General features: G+C 33.0%; 1 protein-coding gene and 1 pseudogene across 2 annotated transcripts in view; both read right to left on the minus strand.

Annotated features, from left to right (window-relative positions):
- Positions 1-24,981, minus strand: part of LOC129942567 (SOX domain-containing protein dichaete) — a 103,536-nt gene that overhangs the window by 25,286 nt on the left and 53,269 nt on the right. The window lies entirely within an intron of this gene.
- LOC129943607 (small nucleolar RNA U3) lies at positions 16,536-16,661 on the minus strand (annotated as a pseudogene).

Here is a 24,981-nt window from a genome sequence, read left to right on the forward strand (position 1 = left end):
GTTTGTAAAATATCTGTATCGGAATTTAAGGATTGGGTGGATTTCACCTGTTAATGTCCTTTATTGGTTCAATAGGTTTTCTGATGAGTGGAAGTGGCCTGCAAGAGCTAATGAGTCTTATATACGCCCCGGTTTCTGTTGAAAAGATGCTGCAAAAAAAGCTTTAGCTAATATAATAATGGAATAAGCCAACAATGTCAAGAAAGTACAAACAAATCTCAACAAACTCAAATCTAATGGACCAACAGCAGCCTAATGGATTTAGTTGTTAAATAGGATTACATTGCTTTAAGATTTTATTCTCGCTGAGCGGTCTGGCGATTGGAATGCCCAAATTAACTGTGTGAAAAATATCATTCCATATTTCCATGCCAACGGATACTTCTCGTACGCCAAATCATGTCACCTATATTTGCAGGACATAATAAAACTGCCTTCTGCGATAACCCCACCTGAATTTAAAAACTTTGTGCAAGAGTTTTACTTTACTATGAGAAAAACTCATCGATTTTGGGCAGGGGTGTGTTCGGACAGAGAATTTAACAAACTCTAATGCGTCGAATGAAGATGAAGAAGAATGGCTGGCTTGACACGAGGGCGTGGAATTAGCGATAGGGTACCTAGCAAATGGGTTCTAGGGCTGAATGCTACTCATGAAATTTGCTTATCACTCGAAGAATTCGCAGGCGTTTTTTTTTCTTCTAGTGAGCAACATGAATATTTTGGGGAGGCACGTAAAGTTAGAGATAATACAGACATTGCAAAGCTGTCAAATTGGTTCCCAAGTCATCCTCCATTTCCAGTTACAAATGGAATCATGTCAGTAGCGAGTGGCATCGTTGGAGATGGTAAAGTAACTTGCTAATGAACATTGATTTTCTAGGCATAAAGGCAATGAGCCATAGAGTGGGCCAACGAGTTTCAGAAGTAAAAATCGAGCACTCTCTTTGTCTTTTATGAAAACTTCTGTAGAGATTCGAGGTGAAACTATGGATCCTTTGATGATATTCTAAAGAATAAGTATAAGTTAGCAGTCCGATGAAGACTTGAAGACTTACGAGTATATGGAGTATGTAATTGCTAGGCCGTCGAATTGAATTTCGAACCCGAGACGGAAAAATCTTGCCCCCCCATTTTTACCCTTGTTTTCAAAGTTTATGGCTACTGATATGGTACATTCTAATTTCAATTACGAAATTTGAAATTTACGATAAATTAAATAAGTATAAAGCGAAACAATTTATTATATTAACAAAAATTAACACCAATAATAATTAGGAGAATGAGTGATTTGTAGATAGCATGCAATGTACCGATTGCGAAAACATGAATGATTTCAAACTTTCGGGCCCAGAAAATAAGTGAGAATAGGTATACTGATGATGAATATAGAGTTTATTGAAAAAATAAACACTCTCCTCATTGCACTCCATGAAGCTCGGTGGGTTCCCCCCTTCCCCCTCTCGACGGGGACTTGTAATTGCCATTAAGTTAAACAAAAAAACCTTAACTTGTTAATATTTTTCAAAATCTTTATTCAGTGGCTTTTTTAAATGAATTTAGTATATAGCTAAAATTATTCAATTTTGCTCTGAAAATATGTTTGGTATGCAAGTATTTAGTGCTCAACAATATATATTTTATATTTCGACAAATATTTTTTAACCTTTTTTGGAGTATCGAATTTTAAAACAAAATCAATATTTTTTAAAAGTCCGAAATAAATATTGGTATTTTTGATCATCAAATGTTATTAAGACAGGATAAGAATAATAATTGAAATAGGTTCATTAGTTCTTGAGAAAATACAATTACAATAACGGTTCTGCAATGGGTACCCTTTCTAAAGGAATAAAAAGGTTTGTTTTTTGTTGGAAGAAACCAAACCAAGAAAACAAATTTAGAGACAATTTAAAAAGAATCTATCGATGCGTTTTTGAAAAAATTTAATTTTCAATTTTTGGACAACGAAGTTATATGGGGACTACTGTTACTTTTAGTCTTAAAAGAAATGACAAAAAAACCTAACACGAACCATCTTAACAACTTTATTTCCAAGTTTTAACTAAATCGACCCAATGGCTTGCGCAAGGACATACAGACGGAATCGGGGGATCCACTTTTTTTCGATTTCTCTGGCATTGTTATGTCATGTTTGATTAAAATCTCGAGTTCGAAATTTTTTGGGACCACAAAAACCGGCAAAGATAGTTCTGTGATCTTAGCGCTTATTTCTCCTAGCGTTATTTCCTGTAGTCAATTTCAACCATTTAGCATTGGGCGCCATTTAAATAATAATTTTTTTCCATGACCAAACTAATGTAGATTCAAAGCCTTTATTAACAATTTCATCGCAATTCAAAGCATAAAAAGAATTACAAGTAAATCTTCAAAAAATAATGTTTTGTATTTGATTCTTCAATAATAAGTTTCCCCCATCATACTGAATTTTTTAACATTTGGAAAATATAGAAATTTAAAAAAGTGTTGTTTTTGTTAATTCACAACAATTCATTAAGATGGTAGTTAAGTTTAATTTTTACTTAAGGGGGTATTCTGGTCTAGAGACATGAATTTTAGGTAATTTTTGAAGTGCTGTAGAAAAAAGCAAGCAATAATTTTAGCATCTATTTTTTTGTACATTATTTATTCACATTAGAAGCATGCAAAAAAAATAAAAAAGTAAAAAAAAAATCAAAATTCCGTTAGTTATCAGCTGATGGAGTGGTGCGTCTTAAAAATTTGGTGCGTGACCATACCCATGATTTTAACTCTCCTAGAAATCTGAAATCAAAAACTAAAAAAGATTATTAATCTACAATAATGTCGCAATGTCTGGAACTACGGAAAAGTTACAAACATTTTTTTTTACAAAATGGCGGCTGTCTAAAGAAAAATACAAAAAAATTACCATTTTTTTGAACATTCTTTGATTTGTTAAAAATAGTAAAAATTAAAATTTGGGGATGGCCGTAGTTCCGGACGTAGACAAGTCACTAAAGAAGACTCTCTTAAAATTTCAAGTAAATCGGTTCGGCAGAACCTGAGAAATAGTGGGTATCAGATTCAAAAAGACAGTTCTGAGAAAAACGCGTTTAAAGTACTCCATAATGTCTTTTGTTCTATTAGTTGCAGCCCAACCGATTTGGGTGGCTGCTCAGCAAAATACTTATTTCTCCGAAAATAATTTGAATTTGGGAAAATCCTCTCATAGACATGTTCTTAAATAGTTAAACTATGAAAATATGAAAAGAAAAAAAAATCGATTTTTTTTAATTTCTAGACCAGAATACCCCCTTAACAAAAAAAGGGTTAACATTGGGCGCCAATTAAAAAACTCCGCCATTCAAAATGTGTCAAACTCAAGTGTATTTTTTTTTCTTAAAACCTTCAGGAAGACACTCTACATCCAATTTATGTAAAATATATTATAAGATCTTTTATTACATTTTGAATACGATAAAAAGTCTCTTTTGATGAAGCTATTGTATAAAAGTTTTCTATTAAGAAATTGTCTTCTTCCAATGTAACTCACATTGATGGAGTTTCCTCTTTACCTGAACCTATCTGTACAAAAATGTATCATCATATTCCCAATATACACACAGGTGACAATAGCTCTATACACTCACATATTTATCAATCCTTTTATTCAACAAGGTAGGTACCTTGATATATATTGTACCTACACACTTTTGTAATATACGAGTATGTTTTTCATTCATTGCAAGGAAATTTCTCATTATCTGCCTACATGGTTGCTTTTAAATTATGTCATCATTTATTTCGTTGTGTCGTTATGTTTCCTTTAAAACATTACCGGTGTATGTAGGTAGATAGGTACCATAGCTTACCTTTCTTGCCTTACGAATACATCGTATTCAAGTGATGATATATTGTATAGCATATACAGTACCTAAAGGAATACAATGGCAATCCTTGCCTTCATCACTTTTACGAACTGAATTTTGTTGAATCTTCTTTTAACGCATTGTCTTTAACAGAATGACTGAACATCATTTGACAATGTCCTGAAAAGCTTTTCATTTTGTATTATTTTGTGAAAATTCTTCTCTTCTTTTCTGTACGAAAAACCAACCACCCGTATAGACCACCCACCATCATCACCCACCACCCATTTAACCATTACCACGATATATAACTGTAGCTCGTTCATTGTCGTTGTTACTGGTTACAAACGTCACATAATGACTATAGTACATCGGAGAAGACTCCTGCGAAGAAGAAAAAGAAGAAGGACATCATTCTATACGCCCATCATCAACAAGCAAGCTTGCTGCCATCATAAGAATCATCAGCATAAGCTTCAGCTTCAATATCAGCACCAGGAAGAGGACCAATGTTAGAGAATAAACCTGTTTCGTTCTAGTTTTTGTTGTTGTTAATCCTTGGGATTGTTCGACTTTGAACATCCTGTATTTTGTGTCTCTTTTTCACCTTTCTACTCCCGCCCATTTATGAATTGTGTATTTGTCCTTGTTGACAACAACAGCAACAACGACGACAACGAAGAAAAAGAAGAAACGAAGAAGAAGCAACATAAGAATGACACAACACAATGCCATCAACAACTCTCTTTCTCGCTCTCTTCTCTTGGGTGAATCGTGAATAACGGACTGAATGGATTCAATGAAAGCAAAGGATATGCGAATAGGTACAACAAAAACAAGCACTCCCATACCCCTACTACTGATACCCATATCCGTGCCCGTGCCCGGGCGCCATCCATTCCCATATCCCATCTCAGGGCCAGGGAGGAAAATAAAGGTTGGTATTACAGCACAGTATAGTATAACAGAAAGCTCGCTCGACAAAAAGGATTATTCTTCATATGACAATGCCAAGATGACAGTAGATGAACGAGATGTATAGACCCGCATATGTATATAAGTTGGGTTGACAACAATTCGTCCTTTGTTCGCCGAACAGAGCAGGAGAGCACACATAATAAATACACAGATATTAAAACGTATCTATGCTATAGAATAAAGTAAGAGACTTGTTTTATGTGTATAACCTATATGTTGTGTATAGAAAATATCCTTCTCATAGATGGCGCTTTTAAGTTTTGTAAGGTTTTCATTTTTCTCTATTTTTAACAAACAAAAATAAAAGAATCCATTTTACTATTTTATTAATGTTGTTCTTCAATGTATGTTTATGTCATCGTCGTCGTTGTAGTTGTTCGTTGTCGTCCTTGTATTTATCGTCCTGTAGGAGCTGATGTTATACAATGTAGTGCAACAAAAGCATCACATTTGTTAGGTATGAGGATTGGAGGTTGAGAAGATAGAGGGAGTGCATGGTTGGGTAAAGGGTATGAGTTGTTGGTGCAATTCTTTCATTAATTTTCTCAAAACTCTTTACATCATCTCTCTACTATATTCTTTGCAATCTCAGTCTCTGGTTAACAGAAAAAGAAGACGAATAAGGAAAATAAAAAATTTCTCGTGGGTTGAGTTTTCTTCTTATTCTTTATCATTATTATTATTTTTTTTTTCTTTTGAAAAAAAAAACAAGAACAAAATATAAAATAAAGGTAGAAATGAATGAGGTTTTTATAAAGAGAATGCAATGGCAGGATCTATTGTTATTTAGCTTTCATTAAAACGGAATTTATGCGAGTTTTATTTTTCGTATTATAATTTTTAGTTTATTGTTTTCAATTTTATTAAAATATATTGTACACTAAAAGCAGAATATTGTTTGTATAAACAGCAGGATCAAGGATAAAAACCACAATTTGCGAAAGCTTTGAAAGCCTATAAATTTTTCGTTTGAGTCAAAGGTTATTTTTTCTAATATCTGCTTTTGAAAACTGTGACTTATTCATAAGCAATTAAGTTAAACTTAAAAGAAATAAAGAAAAGTCTAAAAGCAGTTTAAACTATAAACAAAATTGTATTGCAACCACATTGGGCGGCATTTTCACTGAAAATTTTCAATTTACAAATTTAGTTTAAAATAACAGAAGAATTTAAAGTTTGTATTTATATGGTTTACAGTGTTTAATCTAAGCAAGCGGTTGGTTTTGATTCGGGTGCCATTTGAAAAAACGATATTTTTCAATACTGGTTCTTACAAATTTCTACTTTGACACATTTAAGATTTTAGTATCTACATACATAAGTTATTTGTAAGATGATGTGTAGTTAGAAATGTGTTTTATTTGAATCACTGCTTAGTAAGAGATCAGATAAGTTATTTTTATTTTTGTTTTCTTAATTTCAGATATTACATTCAAAATAGAAAAAGAATGAGAATTAGAACATATTCATATAAATTAAGAGAAAAGAAATATAATAAAAAGTACATACTCAGTTTTTATGCATCTAAGTTTCTTAAACAATAATTATCAATACAATTTAAGTCAATCGTGAAAAGCGCCCGTCTTAAACTTTTTTAAGAAAAGAGTTTAAATTTTGAGTAGTTCTTATAGTTATTGGTAAGTTATTAAATGAATTAGGTGCTGCGACAGTATAAAAGTTAGAGAAATGAGTTTTATGAGCAGTGAGAATATTGACAAGATGCATATTATTTATGCGTATATTATATAAATTCGAGTTCCTACTTTGTATGTTACCACTTTGCTTAAAAAAATTCTCTCAGTACTTTTAAAATTTAAAGGTGTCTCAAAGGTAGAATTCCCAAATCCCTTGCAAATGATTCTCATTAGATGTTTTTGTATTATTTTGAGCAATCAACAAGGGTCTTAAGGTACTAGCATATGAACCACTCCAGCTAAATAAATATTGTATTTAAGAGTGTGCAAGCCCATAATAAATTGAAGTTTAAACTCTTTTTGAGCAGAACGGTTTTAACAGATACATTTCTCTAGAAATGAGTATTAAATAATGTTTATATTGAAAATATGATCTTTCCAGTTAAGATTAAAATCAACTGTAACTCCTAGGTATTTAAAACTGTACACTGAATTAATTTTGAAAAAAGAGGCTGGGATGCGACCCACACTGATAACTTCCCATCCCGTCTGTCAATTTATCTTCCTTAAAAGTTTTAAGGTTTTCGTGTTGAGTTAAAAATCAGTCAGCTGAATTATTCTTACAAATTTTAAAATTACCAACAATATTTTTTTTATATAAGTAAAGAAATAGTTTAAATTAAATTAAATCAATTTATTTTCAGTCGAAAATTTGTTTTACCAATTTTAGTAGCATTTCTTAAATTTTTACGAATTGGATGAATGAAATTAATTTGAGAGATATCAAGAACCGAACATCAATTTTTGCCAAATTTTTAATTTAAAATTAGCTGGAAGTCGTGATCTTTTCAATTTTTAAAAGATATTTTAATCAAAAATTAATTTTTACCAACTTTTGTTGAATTTTCTTTTAATTTTTGTAAAAAAAACTGTCAATTCGATTTATCTCAAAATTTTACTAAATGTTGAAAACAATATTTTTTAATAGATAAAAGTAGCTTAAAGCCAATATCTCAATGTTTTGAAAAGATATTTGAATCGAAAATCAATTTTTACCAACTTTTATTAAGTTTTTTGTTTAGGTTTTAATTTTTTGTATTTTTTCCGAATGGTAAAAACAATATTTCTTATAAGTAAAAATTTGTTAAAAGTCATAATCTCAAATTCTGGAAAAGATATTTGAGTCAAATTTTAATTTTTACCAACTTTGAGTAATGTTTTTTTAGGTTTTTATTTTTTATAAAAAAAACTGTCAACTCGATGTTTCTTAAAATTTTACCAGAAGTTAAAAACTTAATTTTTCGTTGCACAAAATTGATTTGGGGATAAAATCATTTTGTATTCGTAAAATTTTCGAGCTGACAATTTTTTTTTAGTTTCTTTGATTTATAAAAAAACCGTTAATTTGATTTTTTTTTTTCAAAAATATGTTTGTATGGTATCACGTTACAATATATTATTTACAATTTAATTCAAGTCTCTAAGGTCATTGGCTTATGAGATATTTAGGGTTAACCAAAATGTTCACCTTTTCACCACGCAATTTTCTTAAGAGCCCTTTCTGCATCTTTCTGCCTTTTTATCTGTATAACAAAATCTATATGAAGTCGATATCTCTCCTGGTTCTTGAGCTATAGACAACGAAAAACGTCGCGAACGTACAGACGTACGGACGTAGGAACGTACGAACGTACGTTCACAGTGTGTGTACACAACACACGCACGCAAAGACATCTTTCTAAAAATCTTTTCTTTCTACTCTAGGGACCTTGAAACGTCGAGAAATGCCAATTTTCAATTCGATAAATCAGACCCGTTACAATAACTTCCTTTGGGAAGTTAACGAGAATCGGAACAAGAACCAGCAGCTTGAAAGTTAGCTCTACCACAACTATGTAAATAAAAGGTGAATTGTCTACAATTCGACCCGTGAAAAATAAAATTGTAATAGACAAGCTGATGACTAGAGATATTGAATGACATTATTTTAGTTTTTTGACTAAGGATTAACTTATGAACCGAGAACCTAGTTCTTAGAATTTCAAGATCTTCTTCAATTTGAGTGTTACAATTATGTCCTGAGTTTGACTGAGGTAAGCGATATACCATCCGCAAAAGCTCGTAGCAAGGTACTGCAACTGCAACCTAAAGAGAGAGTTAATATTAACCAGAAAAAACAAGGGGCCGAGTACGGAGCCCTGAGGGACTTCAGATTTTATGTATTGAACTTCACTCATTACTTGTTTAACTACTACTTTTTTAACTCCTTCTTTTAAATATGACTTCAGTTATGGAATATAAGTCCTCTAAATAATGCATTATATATTTTACTTAGCAGTAAATCATGTTCAACGATGTCAAAGGATTTATTCATATCAATAAAAAGAGCCTTAGTCGGTTTATTATGATTTTAAGCTGCCATAGAGTTGACTACAAAGTCGAAGAATTGCATCTTCGGTTGACTTTCCAAATCGATTTTCGCTAAAAAAACAATTCTTATCGAAGAAATAAGTAATTCTTTTTTTCATTAATTTTTCGAAAATTTTTGAAAAGGTGGGAAAAAGAAAAATAGCTCTGTAGTTAGACATATTTGTTCTATCATCTTTTTTATAAAGGGGCGTCACCTCCGCATATTTAAATTGGTTTGAAAAACAACCTTCTTCAACACTTAAGTTGAATATATAACTTAGCACTTCTGAGACATATGAAACAATATTTTTTAGTAAGTTACTAGATATTCCATCTGAAGACAACAGTTTTTGTTTTCCATCGATAAAATAATTTTATAAGTTTCAAAAGAGGAAATATCATCTAAAGCAAATCTGTTAGGTTGTAAATATTGGGAATTTAAACTGCGTTGACCAAGGCAGTTGCAATCAACATACAAATCAAAATACGGCTTCAATTTTTCAGAGATTTCCGCAAAATATTCATTGAAACTGTTTGAAATACATTTTAAATCGCATAGTGAAATATCTTCTGCAACAATAGTTTCTATTGCGTTAGAGTTCGTTTTCTTTCCTAAAGTATCGTTGATAATTTTCTTTTGAACTTATGAATAAATTAGAATAATAATATTCACGAGTTGATTCAATATTAATTTTAACAGTTTTTCATAACGAATCATAATATTTGTGTAGTTTTGTATTACTTGGGTGTTCTTTCAGCTTAGTACCAACTTTGTTTTTATTTTTTATCAGCTTAAGAAGGCAATGGCTTATCCAAGGCTTTAAAGACTTTTTTTTATTGTTTTCAATGAAAAAAGAAGAACATTTATTGATATGCTTTTGGAAGATTGAATCAAAAACATTAAACGAAGAAGATGGGTCCTTTTCAGAATAAACTTGATCCCAAAATTCATGTTTTAGAATGCTAAGTAATAAAGTATAATTTATTATAAGGTGTTCAATGTAATAGATTTTTAAAACCATCATTTTGTGATCAGTGATTTTATAATCTAGAACAGCTTTTTTTTAATAGGTTACAATTTTAATTGTGTAACCTCGGGCCACAAAAAAAATGTTTTATCGCACTAAAATATTTAATTTTAAGTCCGGATAGTTTATGTCATGAAATGTTTTTTTTTTTAAATTAACATCCATCAAAATGTGTAATTATTCTGTATGAAAGTAGTTTACATGAAAATCATTCAAGTCATTAGTTACCCAGTTAAGCTGAACCCCATTATTGAACCATACCCCTTTCATAAAATGTTAGCACATTTTTGATTAAAATATCAACCAAGTCTTTCAATTATATTTAAGCTATCTTCGTATCCTTCTATAAACCCTTTCAATTGAAAACAACGAAAAACAAACAAAAAGAAAGAAATTCTCATCATCATCGTCATCGTCGTCTTCTATTGAAATCATAAACCTCGAAGTTAGGGCGTAAACAAACACCTGTCAATTGCACAGTGCACGAACCGAACTAATCAATTTCATTGTTCTCTTTAATAAATCCTCAATGTCGATGTGGAATCTTTTTCTATTTTGGTAGAACTTATTCAATCCAAATCTCTAGATTTCCCTCATGTTTTTTTTTCTGGTCAATCTTCATTGTACAACGCCATCATCACAATCCTCACCATTAATGCCCATAAAACATTAAACCCTCGCTTTTATTCCATTCAAATCAAGATGAGATGTATAAACGTGAACCTATCCTATACCTAACTCGCCTGTTACCGTTAACTTAAACTCAAACAAAACATAAACAATAGGCTGCTCTCTCAATTATCGATAGATTGTTTTTCTTCTGCCCACTTTTGCCTCTTTCGCAAAATTAAGTAATCTTCCATTTTCATTTTCACAAAAAAAGCCGTAAACAAAAGCTTCTATTCAATTTTTTTCTTTCTATCTAAATGTCATTGTAATATTGACGGATTGACGCGTTCTCGAGGTGGTTCTTAGTTGGGCGGATTATGAATTTTTAAGGCCCAAGTGAGTGCACCAAATAATTATAAGGATGAGGGTTTTATAGCTTATAGTGTAACTTTTTACGAACATTTTTTTTAACTATAGTTTACTTTTATAGTTTACCTTTTCACGAAAATTTGTTTTTAAAACTATTTAAGCTTCGAAAAAGAGTAAGAAAGGGTAATAGTGCGGTAGTAATTTCCTGAAATTTTGAAAATTAGGATTGGGAACGAAGAGCTTCAAAGAGAGACTTTTTATGATTCAAATGAAAAAGAGGTTGAAAAATGATCAAAACGTTTGACATTTGTGGAAGAATTGTACATATAACCAGAGTGGTTTTGGTACTATTATTATGTAAAAGAGTCAGTGCGAACATCAGAAGTGGAAGAGAGGGTTCGAAAGAAGATGTATTTCAGTGGAAATTAGTTTTGAATTCCAGAATATTGCAATTGCAGGGAATGACACGATGTGATCAATCATTTCACATCCGTGAAGTACGGCTAAGGAAATAATCTCAATACGTATGCTTATTTTAAAAGGCGTAAGTATCACTGTTCCTAGAAGATTTCTGATTTTATTCAATACGTTTTCTATGAATTTTGTAATTCAAGATGAGTACAAACATGGAAATTGTACAAAGAAAGAGTAACATAGGATTCATTGAACTCCTTTGCCAAGAGTTTTATAAAACTAAGCATAAAATTAATGTGATGTGTAAATTCTAAGATGGAAAAGAAATGAACACCTAAATCTTTAAATGTGAAGACGCTACTGAGTTTATGCTGCGATTAACAATAATCAAATACGCTACCGATTCGTTTTTTAGTAAAAATTATCGTCTGTCAATTTAATGTGTTGAAGGTAAGGCTATTTTTCTCACACCCAAATGTGAAGCTATCAATGTCGGTTTGAAAAAGAAAACGATTATTTGCGAACTTTGTTATTTTAAAAATCTACGTCGTAAATAGACAAGATAAACAGAAAAGGACCAATATAGCTTCCCTGGGGAACACCAGATTGAGCAACAAAAGGTTTTGAATGAGAATTTAAAAATTGTACCTCATAGGATCTGTTTTCAAGGCATGGCACATCCCCGTAAAGATGAGATCGGTGCCGCAATAAAAGCACTTAAGAACAACAAAGCCTCAAGACTCGATGGAATTCCCGCAGAGCTTTTACAAGCAGCGGGAACTCACCGGAAAACACACTCGGTGCCGAAGAAGCAGGATTTCAAGCTGGATCACATCAACACTCAGTGGATCATTATTGAGCAGTGCGTTGAATATCGAGCACCACCACTTCATCGACTTCGAGAAGGCCATTGATAGCGTCAACAGTACATCTGGTAAGCTTTGCGGAGGAGAGGCATCCCAGAACAAGTAATTGCTATCATGAAAGCAACATGTGATTTAACCAAGTATCACGTTCTGCACGATGTTAGGTTGTCAGAGAATTTTGAAATCCGAAGCGAAGTCAGACAGAGCGGTAATCTGACACCAATATTGTTTTTGCTTGTGATAAGCGATGTACTGCGCTCAGCTTTGTCAGGTAGAGGAGGGATCCAATGGACTTTGACATCCTATTTAAAGCACGTGGATTACGGGGACGATGTATGCTTACTCTTTCAAAGGAGCATGGACCCCATAAAATGACAACAAGTGTGGAGAGAGAAGCAGAAGTCATGGGGTTAAAATTAACTCCGGCAAAACAAAAATGATCAGCATAAGAATCCGAATATCCTCTCAAATAAATGTTTTCTCACAACCGGTGGAAAAAGTGGAAAACTTTTGATACCTTGAAAGTACCTTCTTCATAGAAGGCGGAACCCAACAAAACGTCATCTGCCGCATTGGCAAAGCAAAAGTGGTGTTTGGTATGCTGTCGAAAATATAAAGAAATAACTCCATCAGAACAAACTTACGACTGTACTTCTATATGGCTGCAACACAGGGAAGGTTACTTCAGCCATTACAAGGAAGCTGCAAACCTTTGTGAATAGATATCGTCGCAACATCCTAAAAATTTTCTAGCCAAACCGAATACCAAATGAGGTCCTTCATGGAAGGATTGGTCAGGAGCCTATAGACTATTGATATGATTGGACATACGCTTCGAAAAGATAACGACTGCATTGCATGCCAAGGAATGCAGTGAAATCCGCTCACACAAGAAGGAAGAAGAGCTGAACGACCGACAAGCACGTGGCGCAGGACAGTCGAGGAGGAATCAGCGTCACTAGGCAAGAGTTGGAGGGAGCTAAAATATTTCTCCCGAAACCACGTACGATGGCGCGTTTTCGTAGTAGAGATCCTTAAGGTGGTAGATTACGCTTAAGCGAACATTATTGAATTTCCGACACATTTAATTCTGCTTGAGTTTTTCATCTCCATTTAACAACGATCAGAACTTGATGAGCTTATTATACATTGCCCTTGAAGTTCTACATTCGAAGAGCGGGGTTCTATATCTAAAAACAATTTTTAACAACTAAGGATACTATCGTCAGTACAAGAGGTATAAGTTGATTCGAAGTTTAGGAAAGGAAACAAAAGTGTAGAAGGCAGGACAGAGCCCTGGGATAAATCTGTGTCTAAGTAATTTTGAATCCATTGAAGGAGAGATTCATGTATACATTGTGGATGAGAAAGAGTGTAGCCAGGCCAACTTTTTTGACTTAAAATACTGTTGCGAATTCCCAAACTGCTCTCACAAAAGTTGCCAAAATTGGCCCCACTATTTTTCTATGTATAAGTGAATGCAAAAATTAGATTTACTCGTACATTAAACTGGGTTTGAGTATACTGGATTTCAGAAGCGAATTAACACAAAAAACATTTCACAAACTCTCACATTTGCCTCCTAATCCGTCCCTGGTGGTCTATTGTTCTGTGTTGTTATTAAACAAAATCCGTTAATCACAAAAATAAAAGTGAATAAAAGATAAAAAAAAACAAACGAATAGAAATACCTTTTACCATTCATCAATTCTCATGTTTATTTGTCGCGTATATTTTACAAAAATAAATGTTCAAAATAAGAAAAATTATCTGGGGGAGGTGTGCTGCTCTAAACAAAAGAGAAATACACACCAAACCAAAACAGAACAAAATAAACAAAAAAAAACACAAAAAGGAAATGAATCGTCCTCGGCAAAACAATGCTTTCATTATGTCGAACTTTGCACTTGACGATTCATTTGAGGCCATTGCCATATGCCAAATGTGATTTAGCATTGTGATTTCTTTTTCATTTGGCATGCGGCAGCGGCATTACATTCGAAGTGATACGAAGGCAATGGCGACGACGAACGACGTTTACTAGTACACTAGACGTGCCACTGCCACTCTGTGTGCCACTTCAATCTGCAACTGTCATTAATTATTGTCTGTATGGAAAAGTCTCGAGAGTCCTTCAGAAAGGAAATAAAACTCTTGTAATAAAAAAGTTTTACCAATTAGGGAATGGAATTTATAAAAGTTATTTTTCTTAACAAACAAAGCTAAACAAAAAACAAAAGTGACGAACATTTTTACACTATTAGCCTTATTTATAGAGGGTTGGTTCATATAATGAACATAACATTAAGAAAAAAGGAATTAAAAAGTATTTTTTTAAGACACATACATATGGGATTAAGGGTAAGTGATGAATTTGTAAAAAAAACAAATGGAAATAACTCCTTGGGAACTTCTTTCCATGATAAATATGTAACATTGCTACTAAAAAGATGTTTAATTTTCAATAACAGAATTTTTGGGAAACGGTCACTTTTAAACCTGTCATTTATTGTCATTTAAAAGCACGCCATTACTTAAATTGTATTTATAAATTCTTCAACAATACGCAGTGAAATTTTTAAAATTCACTACAAAATAGTACAAATGTTGCAATCCCAGTTTTTAAAGACAAAATTTGACAAGTTATCGAGGACATAACATCTCATAGAAAGTATCATAAAAGACCATTTGTTTGATATATTTGTGCATGCATATCTTCCTTTTTGTGTGCTTTAGGGGTATAAGACTTTGAAGTTAAATAAAACACGTCGTTTGTCCGCGGTGGACACCTAAGCTACTTAACCGATTTTAATTAAATTTGTACACAGATTTGTTAACGCAATATTATTTTATTGCATTTTTTGTTGTATATTGTGGGCGCACTAGGGGTTATGAATGATTAAACACAGTGCGAGAAATTAGGAAATGAAGATAGGATTAGAAAGGAGAAATCGATGCACATTGGTTTTGAATGTCTGAGTGGAAAATATTGAGTCAGGTAAAGCAATCCGGATTTGCGTAGTGCGGCTAAAGAAAGAACATCTAAACTTAACAGTACGTCTGAAATTGGGCTTAAGGGTAAACTGATGGGCATTCCTAGTAGTAAAGTTATTACGGTTGAACTGATAAAGGGGGGGTGCAACTGGCTTTTTCACTATAGAATTGTTTATAAAAATAACGATAAAGCAATGACAGGCATGAGACCTTGCGGCAAATGTCTCGGAGAGGGAACGATCTCCTATAATTTTTAGAGTTCTTCTTTCAATTCTATCTAGAAGACTCAAGTTCGTTATTCGGGCTCCAGCCCAAATATGAGAGTTATAATCGAGTTTAGTACGAACAAAAGCTTTGTAAATTATAGCCAAATCAGAAGGGGTAACAAACTTCTTGCACCGTAGGTGAAAGCATAAAAACTTAACAGCATTTTTGGCCATATCAAATATGTGGTCACTCTACAACAAGTGGTTTGTGATACACATACCTAGGACTGATAGTTGTTCAATCTCCCCGATACAAGTACCATCCATGGAAAGTGGTATTGGGGAAGTTTACGCTTTTGTGACAGAAGACAGCATTGTTTCATTAAATGCTACACGGTTTTTATGCCCCATTAGACAATGCTGTCACGATCAGAATTTAATGAGCTCATTAAACGCTGCCGTTGGTAGTCTACATCCGAAGAACAAGGATAAGATACCAAAAACGAATATAAAAAACAGATGGTACTGTCATCAGCAAAACAATTTAGTGGGCTGGAAGTTTCAGACAAAAGATCATTTATGAATATGAGGAAGAGAGCCGGAGACAGAACAGAGGGTACACCAGCGTTTATTTTGTGAATATCAGATTTGAATCCGTGCAATACTACTTGAATTGAAGGGTCCGAAAGATAATTTCTAACCTAAAAAAAGAAGAGATTCATCAATACCAAGAGCATGCATTTTCGATAAGAGAGCTTGATGCCAACTCTATCAAATACCTTTGAAATATCAAGTGCAATAATCTTATTTTCTTCAAAACGATGTAAAGATTTGTGTCCCTGTTCGGTGACATAAACCATGAGATGAACAGTGGACCTATTGTTCTTCAAGATATTTCTTTAGCTGAAAATTGATAAGCGTTTCCATGCCCTTGAAAAGAAGGGACGTAAGTGCGATTGGATGATAGTTAGAGGGGGAGAAAGATTAGGCTTTTTTAGGGACAGGCTGGAAAAATGTCTTTTTTGTGTTTTATTTGAAAGTTACAATTATCTTTCAGATTCTGCCAAACTCTTCAGAAGGTTACAGTTTCAAATTCGTTCTTATAGCTTTTTGTATATTTGTGATTTAGATTTGGAAAATCCATGTTTTTCTCACTTGCAGGTATATGTTGCATGGTATTGTTCATATTAGTATCCGCCCTACCTACCTCATTTATAAGTTTAACTGTCACATGTTAATTTCGTACTTTCTTCAAAAGTAAGAGAAGACTGACTACAGAAATGATCCTGTGAAGTATAGTCTGTCACATGTTGTTAACTAAGACCTTTGTTATGTACTCATTTGTTACAAACTTGAATAAAAATAATAATAAATTTAATTCGTTTGTATTGATTACTGCCTTACATCAACTGCAGGAATATTTTGATCAGTTATGCAAAGTCCTTTCGCTTCAAATCCCAAACCAGTACATTTTTAACGTTTTCGTCTTCGTTCATAAGTATAAAAATATCATTGTAATAAGGGGTAACGGAAGTAGAAAATCAGTTTATATGTCGCAATGTTTTTTTTACAAATGGCACCTATGTAACGTTCTTCTTAATTAGTTTGCAACAATGAAATATGATTAAAAACGTTAGCCACAGCAACGCGTGGCCGGGTCAGCTAGTCAAATATAATTTTTAGCCTCCACGGATGAGTTCCACGTAGTCTAATCTGGTTGACCAATTCACGGCTTTTTCCAACATCTGTTACATTAAATTTGTAATAACGCGGTGAATTTTTTTCAAATTCATTTTTATTTATTCAATCTTAAACCTATCTTAAAGCTAGCCAAAAATTCATAAAACTAGCCTAATTATCCGTAACTTACAACTAACTTAATGGTCCAATACAGACACTCTAAGTTAAACTATAACACTAACTACTAATGCCTTTCGGCCCTAAGATTTATTTTAACTTCAATTCAATTTTATTTATTTTTGTATTAATTATTTTTACTTAAAAACTACTTAAAATTAGGGCCCTAATATAAAACTTAAAACTAACTTAAACTACCTATTCTACCTATAAACTTCTTAAAACTAGAACAACCGCAGCATCAAATCTAACGTTTTTTGTTTTTATATTTTATTGTCTTTTTTTGTATGTTTTTTTTTCATTTTTTTTATATTCCATGTTTTTTTTTTTTTTCTTTTTTTTAATTTTTTTTGTGCCACCATGCCTATTCTCCTTAAAACTAAACCCTAAAACTATAAAACAAGTATGTAATTCGGCCAAGGCTTAAAACCCCATCCCGACTACCCAATATCAAGTGCCGATTAAAGTCACCAAAACTGGTTCTCCTGCTTCACCCTATCAGTTCGGTCCCGTTCGAACACAGCCCTACTGAACCGAAGGAGCTCTGCTCCGCCTTGTGCCATGACGTCCCGATTGTACGGAAGTCGCCTATCTACGGTCACCTATTCTTCGTCTGACGTGGTAGATTAACGGAACTGATAATCTATCCTGTATCAGACCGCATTTGTCTAAAAAGAGGAATGCCTCTGGTGGAATGAAGCCGCTCAAGCGTGCACTTTAAAAATACTCGTCGTTCGGATAGAACGCCTCGAAAATCAAATTGTTGGTCGAAGACATAGCTCTTGCAATGTGACCTCGAACGATTTTTATCACGAAATTGTTAATTCTGTTGATTCGAGCCCCATTGTATAGGACCTCGTTGGGATAGTAATGCATATTACTCGGCTGTCCGAAATAAGCCGGTACAGCGTCCTAAACACTGCCGCTCGAACACCCGAAACTTCTCCATCTGGGAAGGGGCAACGTTGAACCACACATGACACCCATAAACGATCATTGGCCGTATGAGGGCCATGTAGCAAATTACCTTCACTATGGGGTCAAGCCGATTGCTAAAAAACAGCCGTTTCGTCAGAGCGAAGGCAAAAGTGTCTCAACATAAACTCGAAATTCGTCGGGAAAAAAAGAACCATAGATTACAATCTTTATGAAAAAATACAAAATTAAACTAAAATCATATCACTTGAATACTGACACAATGGCCGTCGTCAGTTTAAATAGTGTTCCAATTTAAAGTTCTATATTTCTTTAAAAGCGTTAATTAGGAAAATCTATTGGTTCCTCTTCAATAATACTATGATTTCTAAAATTAAACATAAGGTGGAATCGGGTAAGGTGATTGCTGATAAATGACAGTCAAAATAATCGAATTTGATCTATGTAAGGTGAAGTCAATTTATACCTTTAAAGCTGTCACAAAAGTTTGATAGTCATTTTCCTACAAATAAGTCGTTTCTGAATAGAGCTACAAGACTTTTACACAAACGAATGGAAAATTTTCTTAGTTACCTTTCTTCGTTACAAAAAAAAACATTCTTGTGACCGACAAAGCTTACGACATTCAAAAAAAACACAAGGCGCAGCCAATTTGAAAATTGTATGTAGGTATTTTATAGGAATCACTTTAAAATTTCAACACGGCAAGAATGAATGTTGACAATTCAATCAATCGAATTGAATTGAGTTGAATCATCGTACACAGACGGAAAACTCGGTGATAGTCAATTTAACTATCAAATATATGATAGTCAATTATCACCTTAGCTGATTTTACCCCTGATATTAGAAAACCATATATTTGAAAATAACTTCACGTTTTTCCATAACGTAAACTTCAATGGAAATAAAATGACATTCCAAAAACGAGTTGATTCGTATGCGCTTTTCTCATTTTGTAAACAAATTATTACCGAATTTCAAAATGTAACCTTTTATAGTTTTACGGCAAATAATGTTAAGTTCATGCGACCTCTGCATGCATGTAAGACTTTTCACTTCTTTTTTTTGATAACCCAAAGTTTTCTAATTTAAATCCAATTGTGTGGTGTGGTGCGTGTCAGATCCTTTTTTCTGACAGGATAATGCGACACATGAAAAGATGATGCACACGCGGTCGACGGGCATAAAACACTGTAGTACACACGAGACGTCACTAAACTGACACATGTATTTCAGTCAACTCATCCACTAAACAAAGTAGCTATGGGAAGATATTATATTTTATAGAAGTGCGTTATCGGAAGACCCATAAGAGCCACAGAATTCCATGTTAGAGAGGAAATAGGTATCTGACAGACAACAGATTAAAATTTGATATTTATCAACGCAATATACCGCTGGTGCTGATGGTGGTGCTGCGGCCTGGCTGGTTGGGTGGTTACAATAATTTAAATTTCGCTATTCATTGAAAAAGCGAGTATTTTGAACAAACATATTGAATCAAATTGGGTTGGCTATAAGGTTTTTGTACTTATACTATACGCACCAGACGAAGTGACAACGATATGACAATAATTGGCACCTTTTTCGTTTATAATGTAGGTTTATAACAATATTAAGTCCTGTGGGTTGTGGTGGGTTTGTTTTTTTGAACAATGTGCAAGTGGCAACTAACTGTCTGATGTCAGTTTAAGTTTAATCTCTGAATGTGGCTTTGGTGATGAGAATCATGTGAATCACTTTTCGGAGAGATTCGTTTAAATGATAAACAATTTCCGCTTAAAGGGGAGTGATACATTTTGGGATTGTTTGGGAACTTTCGTCAATATCAACATTAAATAATAATACAATGCGTTTTGTATAAATGCGCTGTATGAGGTTTAATTTAAATTGAATATATTATGTTTGGGATTATCAATCTTGCTAATGGTTGTTTTAATACGAATTTGATGAGAACATTTTATGGTGTTAAAGAAGACGCATTAACTTTCATGAAACTAAGTGTTAAACTATTTATGAAATGTTTAAAGATACTGACAACTATCATATACTGTCATATTCTGAAGAATTTAATGAATTCTGTCATTAAAAGAATTTAACAAATATTTCAAGAATCTTGCTGTCAAGATATTGAGATATCAATTTAGTTACATTTTTGGTAATAACCCAAAAAGTTAATTTAAAAAAATCAATAACTATGCAATCAAACAAGTATAAAAATATTTGAGAAGTTAAAACAATTGGATTAAGTTTGAATTTAATAAAAGAGGCTGGGATGCAACCCACTTTGATAACTTCCCATGGGTACCCGCTAAAAATGTTCAAATGATATTTTTGTAGAAACCCAATTTTTTTTAAGAGAAATAATTGGAAATGTAGATAATTATGCAATCTAAACATAAGTTTAACCTGTTTTATGCAAAGTTGTATTTGAGGACTCAAATAAGTGTGATTTTTATAGTAAAAAACTTTCTTTAAATTAATCATTAAGAACAATATTTCTATGAAATAACTTGGAAGTCAGTATCTTCTTTTATTCTCATAATATTGAACTAAAAATTAAATTTGTAATCCTTTGTTGGTTCAGGTTTTCTTTTTCCTCTTTAATTGGTACTTGCAATAAAATGAAGAGAGTTTGAAGTTAATAATTTTTTTTACTAACTACTTAAGTTGAAAAGTTCTAAGTTATTTTTTTCAGGTTTTCGTTGTTTGTCAAAAAAATGTCAATCGAATTGTTCCCAAAAGTTTAATAAACGTCAAAAACGATATTTTATGCAGAGTGAAATGTGTTTTTTTTACTTTTTATAAAGAAACTGAAATTTGGAGTTTATTGAAATCATGAAATGATATTGGTAACGATTGATAATTTTGGAGGTAGAAAATGTATTTATTTATTAGATATTAAAGTTAAAAATCAATGTTTTTCAGTTTTCAGTGGTATTTTTGAAGGTTTTTATTTTTTGTTAAGAAAACTATCAATAGCATAGTTGTATTTTTGTTCTAAAATAATAGCAACAACATCCCATATACATATGTTACAATTTAGATTAAAAGATTTAATTTTTTGCCAAGATTTTCGAGGCGGAAATTAATTTTTATCAAATTTTAATAATTTATTATTTTTTTAAAAAGATAAAAACTGTTAAGGGGGTATTCTAGTGTAGAATTTTGAAAAAATCAAAAAAATTTTGTTTTCATATTTCCAAAGTTCAAGAATATGCATTTAAAAGGATTTTTAATATTCCGATTATTTCACAAGTTAATTGAAGGTCAAAGAAACTTTGTTTGAAGGTCACAGAAACTGTTTTGTCCTTTTAGTTTTATTTTGGCAACCTTTATAGTGAGTGAAAGTGCTAGCTCTGACGACGTAAATCCTCAACACATGAATTGTTCACCTAGTTGGTGCAAGTATCAGAAAGCAGTAAGAAAACGGCACCATTGACTAAATTGACCACAAAAATCCTCCTCTGATAACGTTATACAAGTAATAAAACCAATTTATCAAAGTTTATCAGCTGATTCTTTATTGGAACGATGTTTGGGTTCTGAAACCCAAAATAATAACGAATCGTTGAATTCATTGATTTGGACTTTTGCTCCGAAGCAAAACCCATATTAAAAATCTTAGCTGTGATGGGAATTACGATTGGCCTAGAAGCTAATGCTTTTGCAACGAGACGTTCCGTACTTCAGAAGCGTCAAAGGAGGGTAGAACTGCTCGTCTTCATCAGAGAACATCGAATGAGTATTTTGAAGTAGAGGAAGGATTTTTATATGGAGCAGGAATCGCTGACTAAAAATATGCACGTATTCTGTATCATTCTATGAGTAAAATTGTCAAAAACTTGTCTCAAAACTTTGAACGCGTTTTTCTCGAAACTACTTTTTTCGAGCTGGCGGTAAGGATATATCGAGTTCTAATATACCGATTTACTTCAAATTTGGAGAGGATGTTCTTTATACATCTCTTTATCGTGTGGCCCTTGCCCAAAAATATAACTCCTCATTTAGTATTTTTAAAAAATTCGGAATTGTTGGAAAATATGCAACAAGAACATTTTTTTTTTTAAACTGGTGCCATTTTGTTAAAAAAATGTTTTTAACTTATCCAACTGTCAAACGATAGCGACATCTATAATAATAAAAAATCCGTCTGGTTTTTATTTTTCAGATCACCAGGAGGGTTGGTAGGATGCATGCCAGGACACCCTCTTTTATTTACACCCCCACCTTGAACGGCCTGTAACATTGTTAATTTTAATTTTTTTTTAAATTAATTTTTGTATGTATGAACAACAAATCAATAAACAAATGATAAAAAAATGTATAGTAAAAATATTTTTTGTTTCCTTTATACAACGCTTTAAAAACCGGGCGAAATTCATGTCTCTACACTAGCATACCCCCTTTTAAGTTGATTTTTCTTAAATTTTAGGAGATGCTCAAAACATTATTTTTCGTTACATAAAATTATTTGGAAATTGAAATAATTTCTCGTTCCAAATTTCTCGGTGCAAAATATTTTCGTTCAGTTGTTTTGAATACATATGTATAAAAAAACTTTAGTTAAATATTTTTTTCCAAAATTATATTAAATTGGTATTACACTACATTATATAATATTCAATTTAATTGAAGTCGCTAGAGTTATTGATTTGTGAGATATTTTGGGCCAGTCGAAATCTTTTCTGATTAATGTGGTAAGAAAACCACGCACTCAATTGATTTAAAAGTCTTTTCTATATCTTTCTAAAAAAGTTTGTTTTCTAAAATTTAAATGTAATCTGGTTTCTAGAAAATAAAATTTATTTTTTTAAATTTGGTCCGCTTTCTGAGCGGATGAAAAATAGCATACAGCCTGTCCCTAAAAAAGGCGAATCATCCTCTCCCTCCAACTATCATCCAAAAGCACTCAAGTCCCTTCCTTTCAAGGTCATGGAAACGCTGATTACTTATCAGCTTAAGAAATATCTTGAAGAACGGAAACTTCTTAATGACTGGCAGTATGGCTTTCGTAGCAATTGATCCACTGGTGATCTCATAGTTTATCTCAGTGCAAGAAATCTTTGCACTTAATATTTCAAAGGCATTTGATAGAATTTGATACCAACTTCTCTTATCGAAAATGCGTGCTTTTGGTATTGACGAATCCGTTCTTCGTTGGATTAGAAATAACTTTTATTACCGTTCAATACAAGAAGTATTGGATGGTTCCAAGTCTGAAATTCATAAAATAAATGCTGGTGTTCCCCAGGGCTCCGTTTTGTCTCCGACTCTCTTTCTCATATTCATAAACGATCTCTTGTCTGCCACTTCTAATCTATTTAACTGTTTCGCCGACGACAGTACCCCCAGCTTTTCATATTCGTTTCTAGATTCACATACTTGTCCTTCAGATATGTGGACCTTCAACGGCAGCGTATGATTCGCTCATTAAATTCTGATCTTGGCAGCATTGTACAATGGGGAATTAAAAACCGTGTAGAATTTAATGCTTCGAAAACTCAATGCTGTCTCCTGTCGTTAAGGTGTAAGCCACCCCCGATGCCGCTATCCATGAGCGGCATCTGCATTCAGAAAACTCATCAACTTTCAGTACTCGGTATGTGTATCACAGATCACCTCTTATGGAATGATCACATATTCGATATTACCAAAAATGCTGTTAGGTGCTTAGGATTTCTCCGACGCTGCAAGAAATTTGTCACCCCTCTGATATAGCTGTAATTTACAAAGCCTTCATTCGTCCAAAGTTGAATATAACTCGCATATTTGGGCAGGTGCCCGTAACACAAGTTTAAGTATTTTGGACAGGATCCAAAAAAGAGCTTAAAAATGATAGGCGATAGAACTATAACCGAAACAATTACGTCACTCAAACACCGCCGCAATGTATTATGTCTTTCGTAATTAGATAGTAGCATTCCCCAGCTCAAATAATTTACTCGTACTTCTAAGAATGCACATCAGTTTCACCTTAAGCTCAATTTCGGACGTACTGTCAAGTATAGAGATTCTTATTCTAACCACAAATCGAGAATGTGGAAAGCTTTACACAGCTTTGTTTTTCCCTATCATTTTGATATTCAAAACTTTAAGACAAATGTGCATAGGTATCTCTTCTTTGATCTTTCCCTATTTTACTAAAACATGTTAAGGCTATTACTAGATTATTAGATTATTAGTGCCCGTTAATTGTATAAAAAAAAACATACTTTGCAGCTCGTCATTTCCATACAAAGGGAATTTTGGCGGGAGTTTTGATGTACTCCAACATATAAATGTACAATTATGAAGCTGGTGAACATGTTTGTCCAATTTGGAAGCATCGCACCATGGCCATACTATCAGGATTCAAATGTTCGTATTCAGGATTCAATGGCCGCTGTTTCATCAAGGTGTATTCTTAAAAGAAAACGGTGTAACAGAAAAGGATGTTGAATGATATTTTTTACCCAGAACTAAGCCAAAGAAAACGGTGTAACAGAAAAGGATGTTGAATGATATTTTTTACCCAGAACTAAGCCAAAGACCCATTGAAAAACATTTGGTTTTAGCAAGATGGAGCAACTGCACATATAACCAGACTAGTTATCAAATGCACTTTTGCTCTCCCCAGGACCACCTGACCTAACTGCACAAGACTTTTTGTTTAGGGTTATATCAAGCAGTAGATGTACAAAACAAAACCCAGGAATTTGACTGTATTGGAGCAGTCCAAAATGAAAAAAAGAGGCTGGGATGCGACCCACACTGATAACTTCCCATCCCGTCTGTCGATTTGTCTTGCTTAAAAGTTTGTCTATATGTACTCGTATCAATTTTTA

The sequence above is a fragment of the Eupeodes corollae genome, chromosome 1, assembly GCF_945859685.1.
Source record: "Eupeodes corollae chromosome 1, idEupCoro1.1, whole genome shotgun sequence".
NCBI classification, from domain to species: domain Eukaryota; kingdom Metazoa; phylum Arthropoda; class Insecta; order Diptera; family Syrphidae; genus Eupeodes; species Eupeodes corollae.